General features: G+C 43.6%; 1 protein-coding gene and 1 pseudogene across 1 annotated transcript in view; one reads left to right on the top strand and one right to left on the bottom strand.

Annotated features, from left to right (window-relative positions):
• LOC126191212 (hemicentin-1-like) overlaps positions 1 to 19,308 on the bottom strand; it is a 314,593-nt gene that overhangs the window by 280,611 nt on the left and 14,674 nt on the right. The gene's annotated exons all lie outside the window — the stretch shown is intronic.
• On the top strand, positions 9,674 to 9,791 carry LOC126089945 (5S ribosomal RNA; annotated as a pseudogene).

Consider the following 19,308-nt stretch of genomic DNA (forward strand, 5'->3'; position numbering starts at 1 on the left):
GACAAGTGCGGTTTACTAATGATGACTTTCGCTCTGAAAGGATTGTCTCGTTTAAAGATTGTTCGACACCGCCAGTTTCCTGTGGACCACAGAATTGAACGGGAGCCCAACAGGCATCCTAGTTACGAACTAACGGATCTAATGTTAAAGTGTAGCCTTCTTGACGATCGGAAATGAGGAGGGACACCTGGGCACATTCACAGGCGTTTCTCCAGAAATTCCGTCGTGTAAACTGCTGTGTAACTTGCCGCGGGTAGCTGATGGCGCCGCTATTCGTGGAGGCCTAACATCTGCTCCGCGATTTTCTAAAGACAGGCGGCGAAAGTTGGCGCCCTATAACCCAAACTGGCAAGGTGGAGCTATCCAGTGACAATCACTCGTCGAAGGACGTTCCAGATTCACCTCACCAATGACAAGATGATACGACGGGAAATTCAGCGCCTTGAAAAACAAGAGTGAAATGAGGACGAAATTCCAGGGCAACAATATTTAGGGATCATTCCGAGGGTGATCCATTTGGAGACTCTTTCTTTGAGGTTGTAATGTGAAATCATACTAAGTGACTGGCATGCTCTTTCGTATAGAGTATTCTGACTTTACTTTCTCATTTACTTATTGCCTAGCTCGTTCAAAGATGTATCACATAAGCAAAGCGTATGGGTGCGGTTCGTCAAAAATGCCCTGCCAGCACGTTTTAATGTGCGTGAACGCCCGACGCTCACATTTTACGAACACTTGATTAATCGGAGAGGTCCCACAGCCTGGTCTCGTCTTTCTGTACGTCTAAATCCTCTAGGTATTCGGTTATAAAAATAATTGGTCTACCCTAATAGTATAAATCCTGTATAGACACAACAGAATCGCTCAACAATGCATACCAGCAAGTAAATTTGCAACAAAACAATAATCAGGCAAAAGTCAGACAGTGTGTGACGACGTAGAGCGAAGCCATGGGGATGCAATGCCACAGAGGAACGTTGCGCTTCCTCTATGAACGTCTCCTGGTCGGACGTTAATTGAGCCCTTCCTATTAACAGGCGCTCATATCTCAGAAACTATACTGAAGAGCCAAAGAAACTGGTGCAGCTGCCTAATATCTTGTTCGGCCATCGCGAACTGCCGCAACACGACGCTCCAAGGACTCGACTGATGTCTCAAATAGTGCTGGAGGGAAATGAAAATATGAATCCTGCAGGGCTGTCCATAAATCCATAAGAGTACAATGCAAGGCATCCCAGATATGCTCAGTAACGTTCATGTCTGGGGAGTTTGGGGGCCGGCGGAAGTTTTTAAGCACAGAATAATGTTCCTGGAGCCACTCTGTAGAAATTCTGTACATTTGGGTTGTCGCATTGTCCTGCTGGAAATGCCAAAATCCGTAGGAATGCACAATGGACATGAATGGATGCAGGTGATCAGACACGATGCTTACGTGTGCGTCACCTGTCAGAGTTGTATCTAGACGTATCAGGGTTCCAGTGTCACTCCAACTGACAGCTTTGTGTCGTGCTGTCATGAAAGGTACACAAGCGGGCCTTCGGTTTCGAAATGCCATATCGATGATGCTTGGTTGAATGGTTCGCGTGCTGGCACCTGTTGAAGGCCCCTCATTGAAACCTGCAGCAATTCGCGGAAAGGTTACGCTTCTGTCATGTTGAACGATTCTCTTCAATCGCCGTTGGTCCCGTTCTTGCAGGATCTTTCTTCAGCCGCAGCGATGTCGGAGATCTCAGGTTTTACGGGATTCCTGATATTCACGGTACACTCGCGAAATGGTCGTACGGGACGTTCATTGCTACCTCGGAAATGCTGTGTCCCATCGCTCGCGCGCCAACTATAGCACCACGTTGAAACTCACTTAAATATTGATAAGCTGCCATTATAGCAGCAGTAAGCGACGTAACAATTGCGCCAGACACATGTTGTCGGATATAGGCGTTGCCAACCGCAACGCCGTATTTTGCCTGTTAAATACGTATATCTCTATTTGAATACACATGCTTATACCAGTTTTTTTGGCTCTTCAGTGTATGTTTTTCCAGGCCTATGTATATTGAACTCGTTCTTATAATCTCTACGTACATAAAACCCCGCAGTTCAGGTCTACTGTTCTTTCACACTTTCACAGAGAAAGCAGTTGTTTACAGGGAAGTGATTTCATAGGGAAATTCTTCAAAGATTTAGATAGATTTGGAGATGATTGTCACACAGTGAAAAGAGCTTCTCTTCACCTTAAATAGCTGAAGTGTAATACACCAAAATAGAGAAAAAGAATCGACAACGTTGAGATAGACATGGATAGAAGAAAAGAAGAATAAGAAGAAGAAGAAGAAGAAGAAGAAGACCTAGTCGTTTCGAGTTGCCTTTGTTTTGTCAGCGCGGGATGGTCCTATTGTGATCGTGTTAAACCACGTAGACAGGTAATTGTGTATTTACACGGAGCTACCCAACTGAATATTAGAGTGAGGTCAATTGGTCAGGCTCTAACTCTGTCACCAGGTATATGAATGGGTATAAAATATCCTTATAAATTAGCCAGTGTTCGTATGTACTAAAATGACACACATTTGATGTTGTTGAAATGTATGGAAATGGTTATTCAGACATAAGTAGGTAGAGCTGACATCAACTTGAACGTTACTTCGCTGTGCATCGTCCTATTGCAGCTAGCTTGTCACCGCTTTCTTCCGCTCTTTGAAGTGAGTTAACAAAACAGCTATGTGGAAAATCTGAAACCGAATACAGTCTCCCTACCACAGTACGATTTTTACATTGTTCACATACAAGAACCATTAACATATGTGCTCACCATTTTTTCGCTTTCTCGGATGGATTTAATTTGAATAATTTCTTACTACTTGAATTTGAAGTACATTTTACTCCGATGAAAACAAACAGATAATCTTCTCTAACTGTAATGTTCTTCACGCTTGGGTAAGTTCAAGTTTCATCAAGTTTACCTGTAGAAAATTCTTCTCATCTCACGTAACCACCGAAAGACACATCGCAAATTTGTAGTGAGGAAATTCGTAGAGCTGCCATGTAACTTGTCAGCATTGTAATTTAAATGCCCTTTCATAGAAATTCGAATGTCGAATAAGGGTAAAGATATGTATTTCACAGAAAGAATTATTTCACAACTGTTAACGGCAATATAGGATTTTAAGGAGTAAATTCGTTAAATTTGATCGGAACTTCTATAGACAACGGGAATCAAATACAAAAAAGAAAAAAAAATACACATTCTGTTATAGTTCACGCCGTATGAATGAATTTTTCTGCTTTTCCATCACATAAATAATAATACCCGTTATCTGCTTGACGTGTGAATTTAGCAGAACTGTGCCATAAATAAGGAGATTTTAAAAATACGCATAAATAACGCATCCGAGACAGAAATCCGCTGTTCTGATGTGTTCAATGAACTTATTGTTCCGGATTCAATGCGTCATATATCAAGCGAAAAACTCAAATTTATCGCTGCAACGTGAATAACATCTAGGCCTACAGCTATCTGGTTGGGTGACCATACGATTTTAATCAACACGCACGAATCAATGTAAATGTTGTATACGCCCACGAGAATGAATCACTACACCGGCCGTAGATGTACGTGATGGCAAAAGGCTCTACAACGTGAACACGGACTTTTATAGAACGTAATCTCTGATAAAAAGTTCAAGTGTGGCTCAGTAGGTCGGAACGTAACCCTGGAGCTGCTAAGTACGCGGCTCTAAGTGCTGGCTGGTGTCTCTCAGTGGTATTCTGTAAAATACATTTGTCCATAGAATAGAACACTCCATTGCAAACAACAGTAGTAAATCTTATGGGGCAAGATGTTCGCAGTTGCCACGGTCAAAGAATACTGCGCGAAAGATTGCCTTTTCGGCGGGTTCTTCTTTTTCGAATTTATTAAAATATGTTGGTGTGCAAGACGTAAGGACAAAAGAAATTTTCGCATCATGTGTCACTGACGAGTAACATAGCTCGATGAGACCTAAGCTATAAACTCTTCGTTACCTCGGTCCACGTATGTGGAACTTCGAACATTGGATTCTTTCTCCTTAACACTAGAAGCACCGAGGGGCCAAATTGGCCACTTTTCGATCTTTTCACTTGTTTTCTGAGCAAAGCATAAGTTCGACTGACTTGATATTTTGTGACTTTTCATCAGTCATATGAAATATTAACCACCGCGTTTTGGAGTGTCCTATTTTTTTTAGGTTGTGAAATATGAAGCTTACCGCCAAATTGGCTCCTCCAACATCTCTCTGTATTTAGAGGCTACTTCTTTGCAATACTGCGTATGAAATCATAGCTCAAATATGCGACAACAATGTCATTCAATCCAGCTCTGATTGTTGGTGAGTTGACGCAAGGATTTCAGCTATTGTCTTTTGTGACGGTATCTGAGAGTCGTCCCTGCAGTCACGAGCTACGAATACAAGAAGCGGCTAACAGAGGCTGAAATACTGTCAGAACTGAGAAAATAGAAGATGAAAGTTCAGGTGAAGAATTTGAGTTTTCCGACAGCGATCAGGACAACGAAGAAATTGTAGTAGTTCCAGTGTGTGCAGATGAAGAATGTGATTCGTGCAACGAATGGGATGAACACAGCCCAGGACAGTTTTCCGCTAAATTTAGGGGAAAATGAAGCTTCTACATCCAGCGTGCTTTCTGATGTTCCAAATTCTAGCTCTATCAGATCAACAACCCGGATAACATTTGCTTCCCCCGGAAGTCAGTCAAAAACTGATACTGGGCAACCTACTGAAGAATAAGAAACAGCAAAAGATGGTACTGTGTGGAAAATTGTACCAGTGGGTTCTAATGCAGGTCAGTAATATTTCTGCTCTTTGTGTAGAGTTTTAGTTTGTAAATTTACAAGAACAGATATACTCATGTAATATAATACATTACACATTCTAAAAATACTGTTCTTTCTTCATAAGTTTTCAGGTCGTCTACAAAATCATAACATTTTGGGGGAGAGGTCAGGACCAACATCATATGCTAAATGGAAAATTAAAAGTGGGAAACTTCTTAGTGTTTGGCGGTTAATTTTCAGTGCTTCCATGATGCGCCACATCAAGCACTGTACTGAAGCTGAGGCTCGTCGTCGAACACAAGACGATTCCTGGACAGTAGATACTGAAGAACTGGATCCTTTTGTCGCCTTAACGTATGCGAGAGGAGTGTACGTGGAAAAGAATATTCCTCTCAAAAGCCTGTGGTCAACAGTATGGGGTCCTCCGTTTTTTAGTTGAACAACGGGACGAAACAGAGTTATCGAAATAATGAAATATATGAGGTTTGACACTAAGTCCACTAGATCTGAATGCCTCAAGGCTGACAAATCTGCTCTTGTATGAGAAACTCTTTCATAGAAAACAGTGCGTCATCCTATAAAGCAGATCCTTATCTTACAGTTGATGAACAACTTTTGCCGTCTAAAACAAGATGCCCATTCACACAGTATATTGCAAGCAAGCCAGATAAGTTTGGCATTAAATTCTGGTTACTGATAGGTGTTTCTAGTAAATACATACTGAATGGATTCCCATACACTGATGCTGTTTCCTTTCGACCATCTGACCAAGGCGTAGGTGAATATGTTGTTCTTAGGCTTATGGGACCATACTTAGGCAAAAAATTGAATGTCACTACTGACAGTTGCTTTACTTCTCTAAGCCTTGCAAACCGTCTGAGGGCAGCATCCACAACTTTACTAGATACTTTGAACCGTAATTGAAGGGAGGTGCCTCCTGTTGCAAATACCAGAAAACAACCACTCCACCCGACTATTGTGTATAAAAATGATGATGGAACAACACTAACAGTGTATGAAGGGAAAACATATAAGAATTTTTTTGTTACTGAGTTCACTTGACTCTCACGTATCCCTGTCCGATAGTCAGAAGAGGACTCCTGAAACAGTGCAATTCTACAATGAAACAAAATTTGGGGTCGACGTTGTCGATCAAATGACAAAGATGTACTCCACAAAAGCGGGTACAAGACATTGGCCAATGCATGAATTTTACAGTATTGTTGATTTGACTGCCATAAATTCCTGGGTGTTGTATAAGGAAATGACTGGTACGCGACTTAGCAGGCAGTATTTTTGATTTGTGTGAAGTGATTCGAGCACAGTATGTATCATCAAGAAGTAAAGAGTCAGACCAGAATCATGCAGACACTAAAGGCGGACCACAGAGGGCAACTAAGATAGAGGAGTGTGCTCCCTGCCGCCGTTGGATAAGCAGCTGCAGCAGCAAGTCGTTTACTCCTAGCTCACTCATTTGTTACATAGTTTAATTCTTAATTTCTTTGCGTGTTTTTGGTACTTGCATCTACATCTACATCTACATTTATACTCCGCAAGCCACCCAACGGTGTGTGGCGGAGGGCACTTTACGTGCCACTGCCATTACCTCCCTTTCCTGCTCCAGTCGCGTATGGTTCGCGGGAAGAACGACTGTCTGAAAGCCTCCGTGCGCGCTCTAATCTCTCTAATTTTACATTCGTGATCTCCTCGGGAGGTATAAGTAGGGGGAAGCAATATATTCGATACCTCATCCGGGAACGCACCCTCTCGAAACCTGGCGAGCAAGCTACACCGCGATGCAGAGCGCCTCTCTTGCAGAGTCTGCCACTTGAGTTTGTTAAACATCTCCATAACGCTATCACGGTTACCAAATAACCCTGTGACGAAACGCGCCGCTCTTCTTTGGATCTTCTCTATCTCCTCCGTCAACCCGATTTGGTACGGATCCCACACTGATGCGCAATACTCAAGTATAGGTCGAACGAGTGTTTTGTAAGCCACCTCCTTTGTTGATGGACTACATTTTCTGTTGGATAAGCAGCTGCAGCAGCAAGTCATATCGCGTTTTAGTACCTGAATAGTGTAAAATCGCGTAGTCTCCTTCCGCCGCCGAGCAGTGTGTCAGCAGTGCGCAAGTAGCAGCATTACTGCATTTACTAGGCAATCTTGTATTTTAATAACCGTTTAAATTTTGTGTCGCTTTGTTTGCGCTGTCTGTAGATTAGTTCAGATGTTCGTTGCACAACAGTTTTTAGCATGGATAGGGACTGTAACTGCTGTGTTCGGACGGCCAGCTCGTCCCACGCGTCCCCCGATCGGACTTAGACTGTCGTTGCCCGGGATACTGCCCGCATTGAGGCTGATCCCTCACCTGTGGTAGAGTGGGAGGTCGTCTCAAGGTGTGGCAGGGGGCGAAAGACATTCCAGAGGGCTGAACGGAAGGCCTCTCTAGTTTGTCTGACGAACCGGTTTCAGGCTCTGTCTCAGGCTGATACTGATCTTCGGCCTGACATGGCTGCTTGTCCAGTTCCAGAGGTTGCCCCTCAGTCTGAAAGATCCGGGCGGTCGAAGAGGGTGGGCTTACTGGTACTTGGGAGCTCCAACGTCAGGCGCGTAATGGGGCCCCTTAGGGATATGGCAGCAAGAGAGGGGAAGAAAACCAATGTGCACTCCGTTTGCATACCGGGGGGTCATTCCAGATATGGAAAGGGTCCTTCCGGATGCCATGAAGGGTACAGGGTGCACCCATCTGCAGGTGGTCGCTCATGTCGGCACCAATGATGTATGTCGCTATGGATCGGAGGAAATCCTCTCTGGCTTCCGGCGGGTATCTGATTTGGTGAAGACTGCCAGTCTCGCTAGCGGGATGAAAGCAGAGCTCACCATCTGCAGCATCGTCGACAGGACTGACTGCGGACCTTTGGTACAGAGCCGAGTGGAGGGTCTGAATCAGAGGCTTAGACGGTTCTGCTACCGTGTGGGTTATAGATTCCTCGACTTGCGCCATAGGGTGGTGGGGTTTCGGGTTCCGCTGGATAGGTCAGGAGTCCACTACACGCAACAAGCGGCTACACGGGTAGCAGGAGTTGTGTGGCGTGGGCTGGGCGGTTTTTTAGGTTAGATGGCCTTGGGCAAGTACAGAAAGGGCAACAGCCTCAACGGGTGCGGGGCAAAGTCAGGACATGCGGGGATTAAGCAGCAATCGGTATTGTAATTGTAAACTGTCGAAGCTGCGTTGGTAAAGTGCCGGAACTTCAAGCGCTGATAGAAAGCACCGAAGCTGAAATCGTTATAGGAACAGAAAGCTGGCTGAAGCCAGAGATAAATTCTGCCGAAATTTTTACAAAGGTACAGACGGTGTTTAGAAAGGATAGATTGAATGCAACCGGTGGTGGAGTGTTCGTCGCTGTTAGTAGTAGTTTATCCTGTAGTGAAGTGCAAGTGGATAACAATGTCAGTGTCGGAACAGAAACTTCCTTTTTTCTGTATGCATTAACAAATTCAGTTCACTGTTTCAAATGAAACTGCTGAATAAAATATTCTAATTGAAGAAGGGCGAAAGAAAACAAGTAAAAGAGTCGTAAGTTTTCATATTACGTAAAATCTGAGGTTCACATACGTAAATTTCTATTTGCGCCTTTGTGAATCATCAAAAAATACTTCATTTCCATCCATATCATGTTTGTTCATTATTTTCCTGGAAATTGTGAAAAGAAATATTTCCTATGATTTTTTTGTATCTCAGGAGTGAAGAGGGGAGCGGCCGAGCGGTTCAGGACGCTACAGTCTGGAACCGCGCGACCGCTACAGTCGCAGGTTCGAATCCTGTCTCGGGCATGGATGTGTGTGATGTCCTTAGGTTAGTTGGGTTTACGTAGTTCTAAGTTCTAGGGGACTGATGACCTCAGCAATTAAGTCCCATAGTGCTCAGAGCCATTTGAACCATTTGAGTGAAGAGGAAAAATAGAAAGAACCGCTACAGTATAGTCTACTATTGTATAGTGTTGTGTAGTGTAGAAGGTAACTGAAAGAAATACGCAAAGAGACGATAGAAATGACATTTACATTCAAAGACACTAATTGGAAGGAAGACGCCGCGATTTGTGATCACCCCCTGAACATTACAAGAGGTGGGACATATATTTTAGCAGGGTGTGTGATCACCGCAGACTGTAACGCATGCTCTCAACACGCTCCTATGTTGGTCAAGTGGTTGGTAAGTGGTTTTTGTGGCAGACCATTCCATTACTCCACTAGCCCCGCTAATACCTTCTGCATGGTCGTTTGTGCATGTGTATCTGCTGCGTCTCTTCAATATGAGGGAAAGGGTTTGCCTGTCAATCCGCAGAATGTCCTCTCTTTCCAAGAGCTTCTCCACATACGCTCTTGGATGCGGTCGCACTTTGTCATCCATAAAAATGGCGTCGGGGCAAAATGCAGCCCTGAAAAGGCGCACAAAGGGAAGGAGTACAGTTTCGCAATAGCAATGACCGTTCAGTGTACCGCTTTCAAGGGTTTGGATGCAACGTTGTCTCTCCACACCACAACACTTGAATCAAAAAAACAATCATGTTCGACATGTTTTTAGACGTACTCTCATATGGCGAGAGGTGTGAACACGTAATGCATCGAGCAACATAGTGTGGAATATAAGTGTTGAATATACCGGGCGTCTGGGTTAAACATACAATAATATAAAATGTAATAACTTAGAGAGTAATTGAGAAATTTGTTGACGGTAAGTTTCTACAAGTGTGCTAACGCAAAATGTTTTTACACAGCTAATAAACCCTAACATGTGCACCATTAGTGATGCGACACACATTTAATCTATACTTCTCTCCAGGCAACGGCCTTGCCGCAGTTGGTACGCCGGTTCTCGTCGGATCACCGAAGTTAAGCGCTGTCGGGCATGGCCGGCACTTGGATGGGTGACCATTTGTGCCGCCATGAGCTGTTGCCATTTTACGGGGTACACTCAGCCTCGTGATACCAATTGAGGAGCTACTCGACCCAATAATAGCAGCTCCGGTCAAAGAAAACCATCGTAACAACCGGGAGGGCGGTGTGCTGACCACGCGCCCCTCCTATCCACATCCTCATCTGAGGACGACACGGCGGTCGGATGGTCCCGATGGGCCACTTGTGGCCTGATGACGGAGTCCTTACTTCTCTCCAAATGTTTTTCAGCATTCCATGTGTAACATTTTCGACAGATGCACGAATATGACGGTGCAGATCTGGTAGATCACGGATTGATGTGTAGTACACTTGATTCTTGATAAACCACCATTAAAAAAAAGCCCGCCCGGTTAGCCGAGCGGTCTATTTGCACGGCTTTCCGGAGCGGGAAGGAGCGCCAGGTCCCCGGCACGAATCCGCCCGGCGGTGAGCCGGCCAGTCTGTGGATGGTTTTTAGGTGGTTTTCCAACTGCCTCTGCGAATGCGGGCTGGTTCCCCTTATTCCACCTCAGCTAGACTATATCGGCGATTGCTGCGCAAACAAGTTCTCCACGTACGCATACACCACCCTTACTCTACCACGCAAACATTGGGGTTACACTCGTCTGGTGTGAGACGCACCCTGGGGGAACCACCGGGAGCCGAACCACACAACAATCCTGAAAGAGTGGTTCAGCGTGGAGCGGCGGAGGGTTGAAGAGGACTGCGGTAGTCGTCCTGGGGTTGTGGACCACTGTGGCTGCGGCGGGAACGGAACCTCTGCGTCGTTTCTAGGTCCCCAGTTAACATACAACATACAACATATGACCATATGAAAAGTGTCTTAATGTCTGCGCCTCTAGGGGCAGAAGCAATCGATGAAGTACCTATCCCAGTCCAGCCATCTGGGAACGCACGACGCAAGATATCTCTCACAATGTTCCCTAATGTCACGATATGCCATCTTGCTGAAAGATCGCGTCACCGCTGAAAACGACGTCGTACCAGTTTGACAGGCTGTACCTCGGCACGAGAAAGCAAACAAGACACTTTCTGCTGTAGAGTCCACGTGACTGCTGACACGCGTTTACAATGAACAAAGCAGTTAAGCTCATGCGCACGTGTTACCAACTGCCGCAGGCAAACACAGAATGTAATTTGAGTTACCATACTTGTAGACACAAATATCTCAATTACATCTCAAGTTATTATATTTTTTATTAGTATGTGTAACCCAGACGCCTGCTATCTATACTCTGCAAAGCACAGTAAAGTGCATGATAGAGTATATGTTCCATCGTACCAATTATTTCAGTCTCGCCCTGTTCGATTCACCTACGGAGCGCGGGAGGAATAATTGTGTAAGTTCCTATGCGCGTGCTGTAGTTAATCTGATCTACCCCAACAATCACTATGGAATCGACACGTAAGGGGTTATAGCATATTCTTGTAGTCATTATTTAAACTGAGTACGTAGGCTTTCTCAGGATGGTTTTCGCAAACCATATCTAATGGATCAGATCAAATAGTTCAGGTATATCTTCAAGTGTCTGCCTGGTCAGTTTCCTCTACAACACTCTCCCGTGGGTCAAACAAACTTGTGGAGATACGTGCTGCCCTCTGTATACGTTCAACATCCCTTGTTAGTCCTGATTGGTAGAGGACCCACACGTGAGCATTATTCTAGAATGGGTCACAAGAGTGAAGCAATCTCCTTTCCAAAGTAATTGTATTTCCCTAGTATTTTACCAAGAAACCAAAGTCTACCGCGTGCTTTACCCACGAGTGAGTTTGTGTGATCATTCGATTACATATCCCCACAAAATGATACACCAAGGTATTTGTATGAGTTACCGGATTTCATCTGTGACTCACTGACATTATAGGATACTACGGTTTTTCGCTGTATGAAGTCCACCGTCTTACATTTATGTACATTTAGAGGAAGCTGCCAATCTTTGCACCACTTTTAAATCTTTTCAAGATCTGACTGAATATTTATGCATCTTCTTTCAGATAGTACTTCATTATGGATAAACACACCATGTGCAAAATATTTGCAGTTATTATGAATATTGATCGCAAAGTTATTAATATACGATGCAAACAGCAATGGTCCCAACATACTTACCTGAGGCACACACAAAGTTACTTCTACATCTGACAATGTCTCCATCCAAGATGACATGCGGTGTCCTCTCTAACAACAATCCTGTAACAAATTTCGTTTGATACCCAATATGACAGTAGTTTTGATAATAAGCGTGTGGTACTGAGTCAGAACTTTTCAGGAACCTGGACATACTGCATCTACCTGACTACCTTGACCAGAAACTAGCAATATACGAGTGAGAATGGAGTAGGCTCTGGCAATTAAACTCGAACGTAAAGAAATGTAATGTATACACTGGAGCGCCAAATAAAGTGGTATAGGCATGCGTACTCAAATACAGAGATTTGTAAACAGGCAGAATACGGCGCCGCGGTCAGCAACGTCTGTATAAAATAAGAAGTGTCTCGCGCAGTTGTAAGATCGGTTACTGCTGCTACAATGGCAGGCTATCAAGATTTAACTGAGTTTGCACGTGGTGCTGTAGTCGGCTCACGATAGATGGGGGACAGCATCTCTGAGGAAGCGATGAAGCTGGGATTTTCCCGTACTATCACTTCACGAGTGTACCGTGAATTTCAAGAATCCGGTAAAAAATCAAATCTCCGACATCGCCGTGGCCGGAAAATGATCCTACAAGAACGGGACTAACGACGACTGAAAAGAATCGTCCGACCTGACACAAGTGCAACCCTTCCGCAAACTGCTGCAGATTTCAACGCTGGGCCATTAACAAGTGTCAGCGTGCGAACCATTCGACGAAACATCATCGATATGGGCTTTCGCAGCAGAAGGCCCACTCGTGTACCCTTGATGACTGCACGACTCAAAGCTCTAAGCCTCGCCTGGGCGCGTCAACACCCTTATTGGACTGTTGAATACTGGAAACATGTTGCCTGATCGGACAAGCCTCGTATGAAATTGCATCGAGCGGATGGACGTGTGCGGGCTTGGAAACAACCTCATGAATCCATGGACCCTGCACACTCTTCAAGCTGATGGAGGCCTTGTAATGGTGTGAGGCAACTGGATTGATATGGGACCCCTGATATGTCTAGGTACGATTCTGACAGGTGACACGTACGTAAGCATCCTGTCTCATCACTTGCAGCCATTCATGCCCATTGAGCGTTCCGACGGACTTGGGCACTTCCAGCAGGACAAAGCGACACTCTACACGCTCAGAAGTACTACAGAGTGTCTCCAGAAACACTCTTCCGAGTTCAAACTCTTCCGCTGGCGACCAAGCTTTCCAGACCAGAATATTATTGAGCATATTTGGGATGCCTTGCAACGTGTTGTTCAGAAGAGATCTCCACCCCTTGTACTCTTATGGATTTATGGACAGCCCTGCAGGATTAATGGTGTCAGTTCCCTCCAGCACTACTTCAGGGATTAGTGGAGTCCATACCACATCGTGTTCCGGCACTTCTGCTTGCTCGCGGAGACTCTACACGATATTAGATCACTTGTACCAATATTTTTGGCTCTGTACTGTACATAGGGAAAGAAATCCATTACTGTACAACTACGCTGTTGATGACAAATTGCTGGAAATAGCACCTACGTAAAATATCTAGGAGTAGCTCTCCAGAGCACATTATGTGAATGAGCATATTTAAAAAAAAATAGCTGGAAAAGTGGATGATAGACTGATAGTCACAGGAAATATCGTTAGGGAATGTAATTCATCTACTACAGAAATGACTTACAAGGCACTTATTCCACAGATTCTTAAGTCTGACTAGTAGAAGAGATGCGGAAGATCCAATGAAGACCGGCACATTTCGTCACGGGATGGTTTAGTCGGCGCGAGAGAGATAAAGAAATGCTCAACAAACTCCAGTGGCAGGCTCTGCAAGAGAAGCGTTATGCATCACGGAGAGATGTACTATTGAAATTGCGAGAGAGTACTTTCCGAGAAGATTCGGATAACATACCCACTTACATCTCGTGAGATGATCAAGATGAGAAAATTAGAGTAATTAGAGCCATTACAACGGTTCACCGACAATTATTCTTCCCACGCGCCATACGCGAGTAGAACAGGTAAAGTGGGATCAGTTAGTGGTACGAAAAGTACTCTCAGCCACACACCGTCAGGTGGCTTGTGCAGTGTTGATGTATATGAGATAACTGTGAGCTGAGTTTCATATGACTGCTGTTTCCGGAATCGATGTTGGTTGGCATGGGGGAGGTCTCTGTCTTCGAAATATCTCATTATGTTTTAGCTCAGAATACGTTCTAAGATACTACAACGAATCCAAGAATCTTGGATGGTATTTTCATGGATCACTTCTGCTATCCTTCTCGTAAACGTATGTGATATGTTCTTCCTTTCATATAATGGGCACGTGTTTTTGTTCGGGGAACTTACGTCAGATTGTAGTTAAAAGGGGGGGGGGGGGCTATCTCAATTGCAAATTCAGTATAGAAGATGACATATATTCCATCGGGCCTTGGAGCTTTGATACATTTTGACGATATCAGCTGTTTATCAACTTCACTGAGGCCAATACATATATCACTCGTCTTTTCAGGAGTACGAGTATAAAATGGGGTCAGTTCTGGGGTTTACTTTCTAAAGGAACATTTGAAAACGAAGTTGAACATCTCAGCTTTTGCGTATTACCTTTGACGTTTCACCTACGTACTAGTAATATTACATTATTTAAAATTATTTCAAGTTTGTAATAAAATGCACAGTCTAATTCTTTTCTGTTATCAATTTCAGATCCTGTCTCATTGGCGAGTGGCTGGACACTAACTTCAGTGCCACTAACAAGCTTGACGTATGCGCAGAATTTCTTTGGGTTTTGTGTAAGCCAATTTTAAAATATTCCGTTACGGTACCCATTGAAGGCACCACGCATTGCTCTTGTGACAGGCAAAAGTATTTCATTCAGGTCTCTCTAACTACAGCCTTTGCTTTGTTTTGCGTCTATTCAAATGGTTCAAATGGCTCTAAGCGCTATGGGACTTAACATCTGAGGTCATCAGTGCCCTAGACATAGAATTACTTAAACCTAACTAACCTAAGGACATCACACACATCCATGCCCGAGGCAGGATTCGAACCTGCGACCGTAGCAGCAGCGCGGTTTCTTACTGAAGCGCCTAGAACTGCTCGGCCACGACGGCCGGCTATACATCTATTATACGGTAGTCTCTTTTTCTTTAAAAGTTTCCTTACAGTGACTGTATCTCATGCAGGGTCCCTCCCACTATGGACTGCTCTACTCAGCGTGTGACCAACTATTCTTTAAACTTGAGCCATAGTTCTACGTTCTACATGCGCCTGTCCTGTTCTTCATTGAAATATGGCTCTATCGTTTATTTATCTAGTTTACTGAACATTTATATCTTTATACTTGTTTTAGTTATCTTTTGTAGTTTATTCTTCATTGTTGCCACAGCCGCCTTATAGACACTGGCACCGGCTTCGATGTGGACATCCTAAAAGAGGTCTGGTCTGTTTGTTGCCATTACATCTAATATACTTCCATCACGAGAGGGGTTTCGAGCTGCATAGTGCAGGCAGTTCTCAGCGTCGCCCACCACTAACAAAACTGAAATTTTCGAAAATTCATTGTTGGATGATTAACGTCTCTACCGATGATGACGCTATGATTGTGGATCTTACGTACAGGCGAAGTGAGGTTATCTTTAAAGTTTTCGGTTACATCAGAAGGTGAGTCTGTTGGGCGATAGAAGGATCCAGGATTGTTGGCAGCCACTAATACGGAGTCTTTCTCAAACAATCTCGCATGCAGCATAAGTTTTTATGTCGATGGATTTTACTGTCGTGTCTACTGCGACAAATACACCACGTTTCCCATTAGCCTACTCTTTCTATGTATACTTAAATTTTCCCCACAAATCTCACTGCCATCAATATTACGTTTCAACCACGTATCTGTACCTGCTATTACGTGAGCTTCATGCTACATACATATCCATAATCCAAGCGGGTTGAAATTAGCTACTTGCCAAAATATGAAATAGTGTTTATTTCTACATAAAATAACAGCCTGCGATGTGTTAATATTCGAAAGTTCCTTCCCAAAAAGTTATCCAGAAGATCCAATGAAAAAAAGTAAGAAGAGGATAACTAAGGGAATTAAAATACCATGTAAGAGGAAGAAAGGAATTTATAGAAATATCAGGATGAGTCAAAATCTGACATTACGTGCATGCCACAAAAGATACAGTAGTATTTTAAGAAAAGCCGTTGAAATGTCAAGAAGTATGCATGTTCTGACAGAAATAAATAATGTAGAAAATCAAAACCATGAGGGATGTTGTCACCTGGGATACAGGGAAGGCAGTCCGTGAACAAGATACCATAACTGTTAAACTAAACAACAATTTTCTAACCGACAATTCACCAGTTGTGACTACATTTAACGACAATTTTCTAAATCTAGCTGCAAATTGAGATTAATGGTTCAGTGGAAGTAGCTCAAGAATGTACTAAAAAGGCCAATCCACAAAACTTTAAGAAAGTGAAGGCAGCACCAGCATTCTTCACGGAAATTAGAACAACTCTAAATATTCTAAAAAGGGTTCCTGTAGTCATGTCCTAGTTCATGAACCACGGGCAACGTATGAGTGGCCAAGTAAGTGGTCCCGACAGTCGGGATACCAGTTACTTTGGAATAAGGCTGGGCATCACGGACATATTCTGAGTCGTGGTCACCTTTGTGCTCATACGGCAAAGACTACCTAATCCACCGGTTAGTCCCTCAGCCGTTAGGGGTAAAACCCAATGGGACTCGGGGCAAGTAAGGCTAGCAACCTGCTTCCCTGGTACTTTAAATATGATGCTGGCAACAATCAGAGCAAAATGCCTCGGACCTTTGGAGGTGACGGAGTCCCACCTCTAACTGACAAACCAGGGACTCCTAAGATACGACTTGGCAAACAAATGGTAATGAGATGGGGAGCTATTAATATCAATGGGGGCTACTCTGGGAAGAAGGTAGAGCTGGCAGAGGCTGCAAGTAAGATGGGGCTGGACATTTTAGCTGTTAGTGACATTCGGGTAAGGGGTGAGAAAGAAGAGGAAGTGGGAGAATACAAGGTCTACCTGTCAGGAGTCAAAGCAGGAATAGCACAATGGGGTGTAGGGCATTACATCAGAAAAGAAATGGAACCCAGCGTAGTTGCAATAAGGTATGTAAACGAACGACTGATGTGGATAGATTTGACAGTGTCTAGCAAGAAAATTAGGATTGTGTCAGTATATTCGCATTGTGAAGGGACAGATCAAGATAAGATGGATAGTTTTTATGAGGCACTCAGTAATGTAGTTGTTAGAGTAAAGGACAAGGACAGTGTTCTGCTCATGGGTGATTTTAACGCCAGGATTGGAAATCGAACAGAAGGGTATGAAAAGGTTATGGGTAAATTTGGAGAGGATATGGAGGCCAACAGGAACGGGAAACAACTCTTGGATTTCTGTGCCAGTATGGGCTTAGTAATCACAAACTCCTTTAAACATAAGAACATTCACCGGTATACTTGGGAAGGCAGGGGAACCAGATCTGTCATTGACTATATAATAACAGATCAGGAATTCAGGAAGGCTGTGAGGGACACACGTGTATTCAGGGGATTCTTTGATGACACTGATCATTATTTAATCTGCAGTGAAATTGGGATTGTGAGGCCGAAAGTGCAGGAGGTCAGGTCCATATGTAGGAGGATAAGAGTGGAGAAACTTGAGGATAAGGAAATCAGGCACAAGTACATAACAGCGATCTCAGAAAGGTACCAGTTAGTTGAATGTAGTCAATTACAGTCATTGGAAAAGGAATGGACAAGGTACAGGGACACAGTACTAGAAGTGGCTAAAGAATGTCTTGGAACAGTAGTGTGTAAAAGTAGGATGAAGCAAACAGCTTGGTGGAATGATACAGTCAAGGCAGCCTGTAAAAGGAAAAAGAAGGCGTATCAGAAATGGCTACATACCAGAACCCAGGTAGACAGAGAAAGTTATGTTGAAGAAAGAAACAAAGCCAAACAGATAATTGCAGCATCCAAGAAGAAATCGTGGGAAGACTTTGGAAACAAGTTGGAGACTATGGGTCAAGCTGCTGGAAAACCATTCTGGAGTGTAATTAGCAGTCTTCGAAAGGGAGGTAAGAAGGAAATGACAAGTATTTTGGACAGGTCAGAAAAACTGCTGGTGAATCCTGTGGATGCCTTGGGCAGATGGAGGGAATATTTTGAAGAGTTGCTCAATGTAGGTGAAAATGCGATCAGTAATGTTTCAGATTTCGAGGTAGAATGGGATAGGAATGATGATGGAAATAGGATCACATTTGAGGAAGTGGAAAAAATGGTCAATAGATTGCAGTGCAATAAAGCGGCTGGGGTGGATGAAATTAAGTCGGAACTCATCAAATACAGTGGAATGTCAGGTCTTAAATGGCTACACAGGATAATTTAAATGGCCTGGGAGTCGGGACAGGTTCCATCAGACTGGACAAAAGCAGTAATCACACCAATCTTTAAACATGGAAACAGAAAATATTGTAACAACTACAGAGGTATCTCTTTAATTAGCGTTGTGGGTAAAATCTTCTCAGGTATTGTTGAAAGGAAATTGCGAGTATTAGTTGAGGACCAATTGGATGAAAATCAGTGTGGGTTTAAGCCTCTTAGAGGTTGTCAGGACCAGATCTTTAGCTTACGGCAAATAATGGAGAAGTGTTATGAGTGGAACAGGGAATTGTATCTATGCTTTATAGATCTAGAAAAGGCATATGACCGGGTTCCTAGGAGGAAGTTATTGTCTGTTCTACAAGATTGTGGAATAGGAGGCAAACTTTTGCAAGCAATTAAAGGTCTTTACATGGATAGTCAGGCAGCAGTTAGAGTTGACGGTAAATTGAGTTCATGGTTCAGAGTAGTTTCAGGGGTAAGGCAAGGCTGCAACCTGTCTCCACTGTTGTTCATATTATTTATGGATCATATGTTGAAAACAATAGACTGGCTGGGTGAGATTAAGATATAAGCAGTCTTGCATATGCGGATGACTTAGTTGTGATGGCAGATTCGATTGAAAGTTTGCAAAGTAATATTTCAGAGCTAGATCAGAAATGTAAGGACTATGGTATGAAGATTAGCATCTCCAAAACGAAAGTAATGTCAGTGGGAAAGAAATATAAACGGATTGAGTGCCAAATAGGAGGAACAAAGTTAGAACAGGTGGACGGTTTCAAGTACTTAGGATGCATATTCTCACAGGATGGCAACATAGTGAAAGAACAGGAAGCGAGGTGTAGCAAAGCTAATGCAGTGAGCGCTCAGCTACGATCTACTCTCTTCTGCAAGAAGGAAGTCAGTACCAAGACTAAGTTATCTGTGCACCGTTCAATCTTTCGACCAACTTTGTTGTATGGGAGCGAAAGCTGGGTGGATT

The sequence above is a fragment of the Schistocerca cancellata genome, chromosome 6 (genome assembly GCF_023864275.1).
Source record: "Schistocerca cancellata isolate TAMUIC-IGC-003103 chromosome 6, iqSchCanc2.1, whole genome shotgun sequence".
Taxonomy (NCBI): domain Eukaryota; kingdom Metazoa; phylum Arthropoda; class Insecta; order Orthoptera; family Acrididae; genus Schistocerca; species Schistocerca cancellata.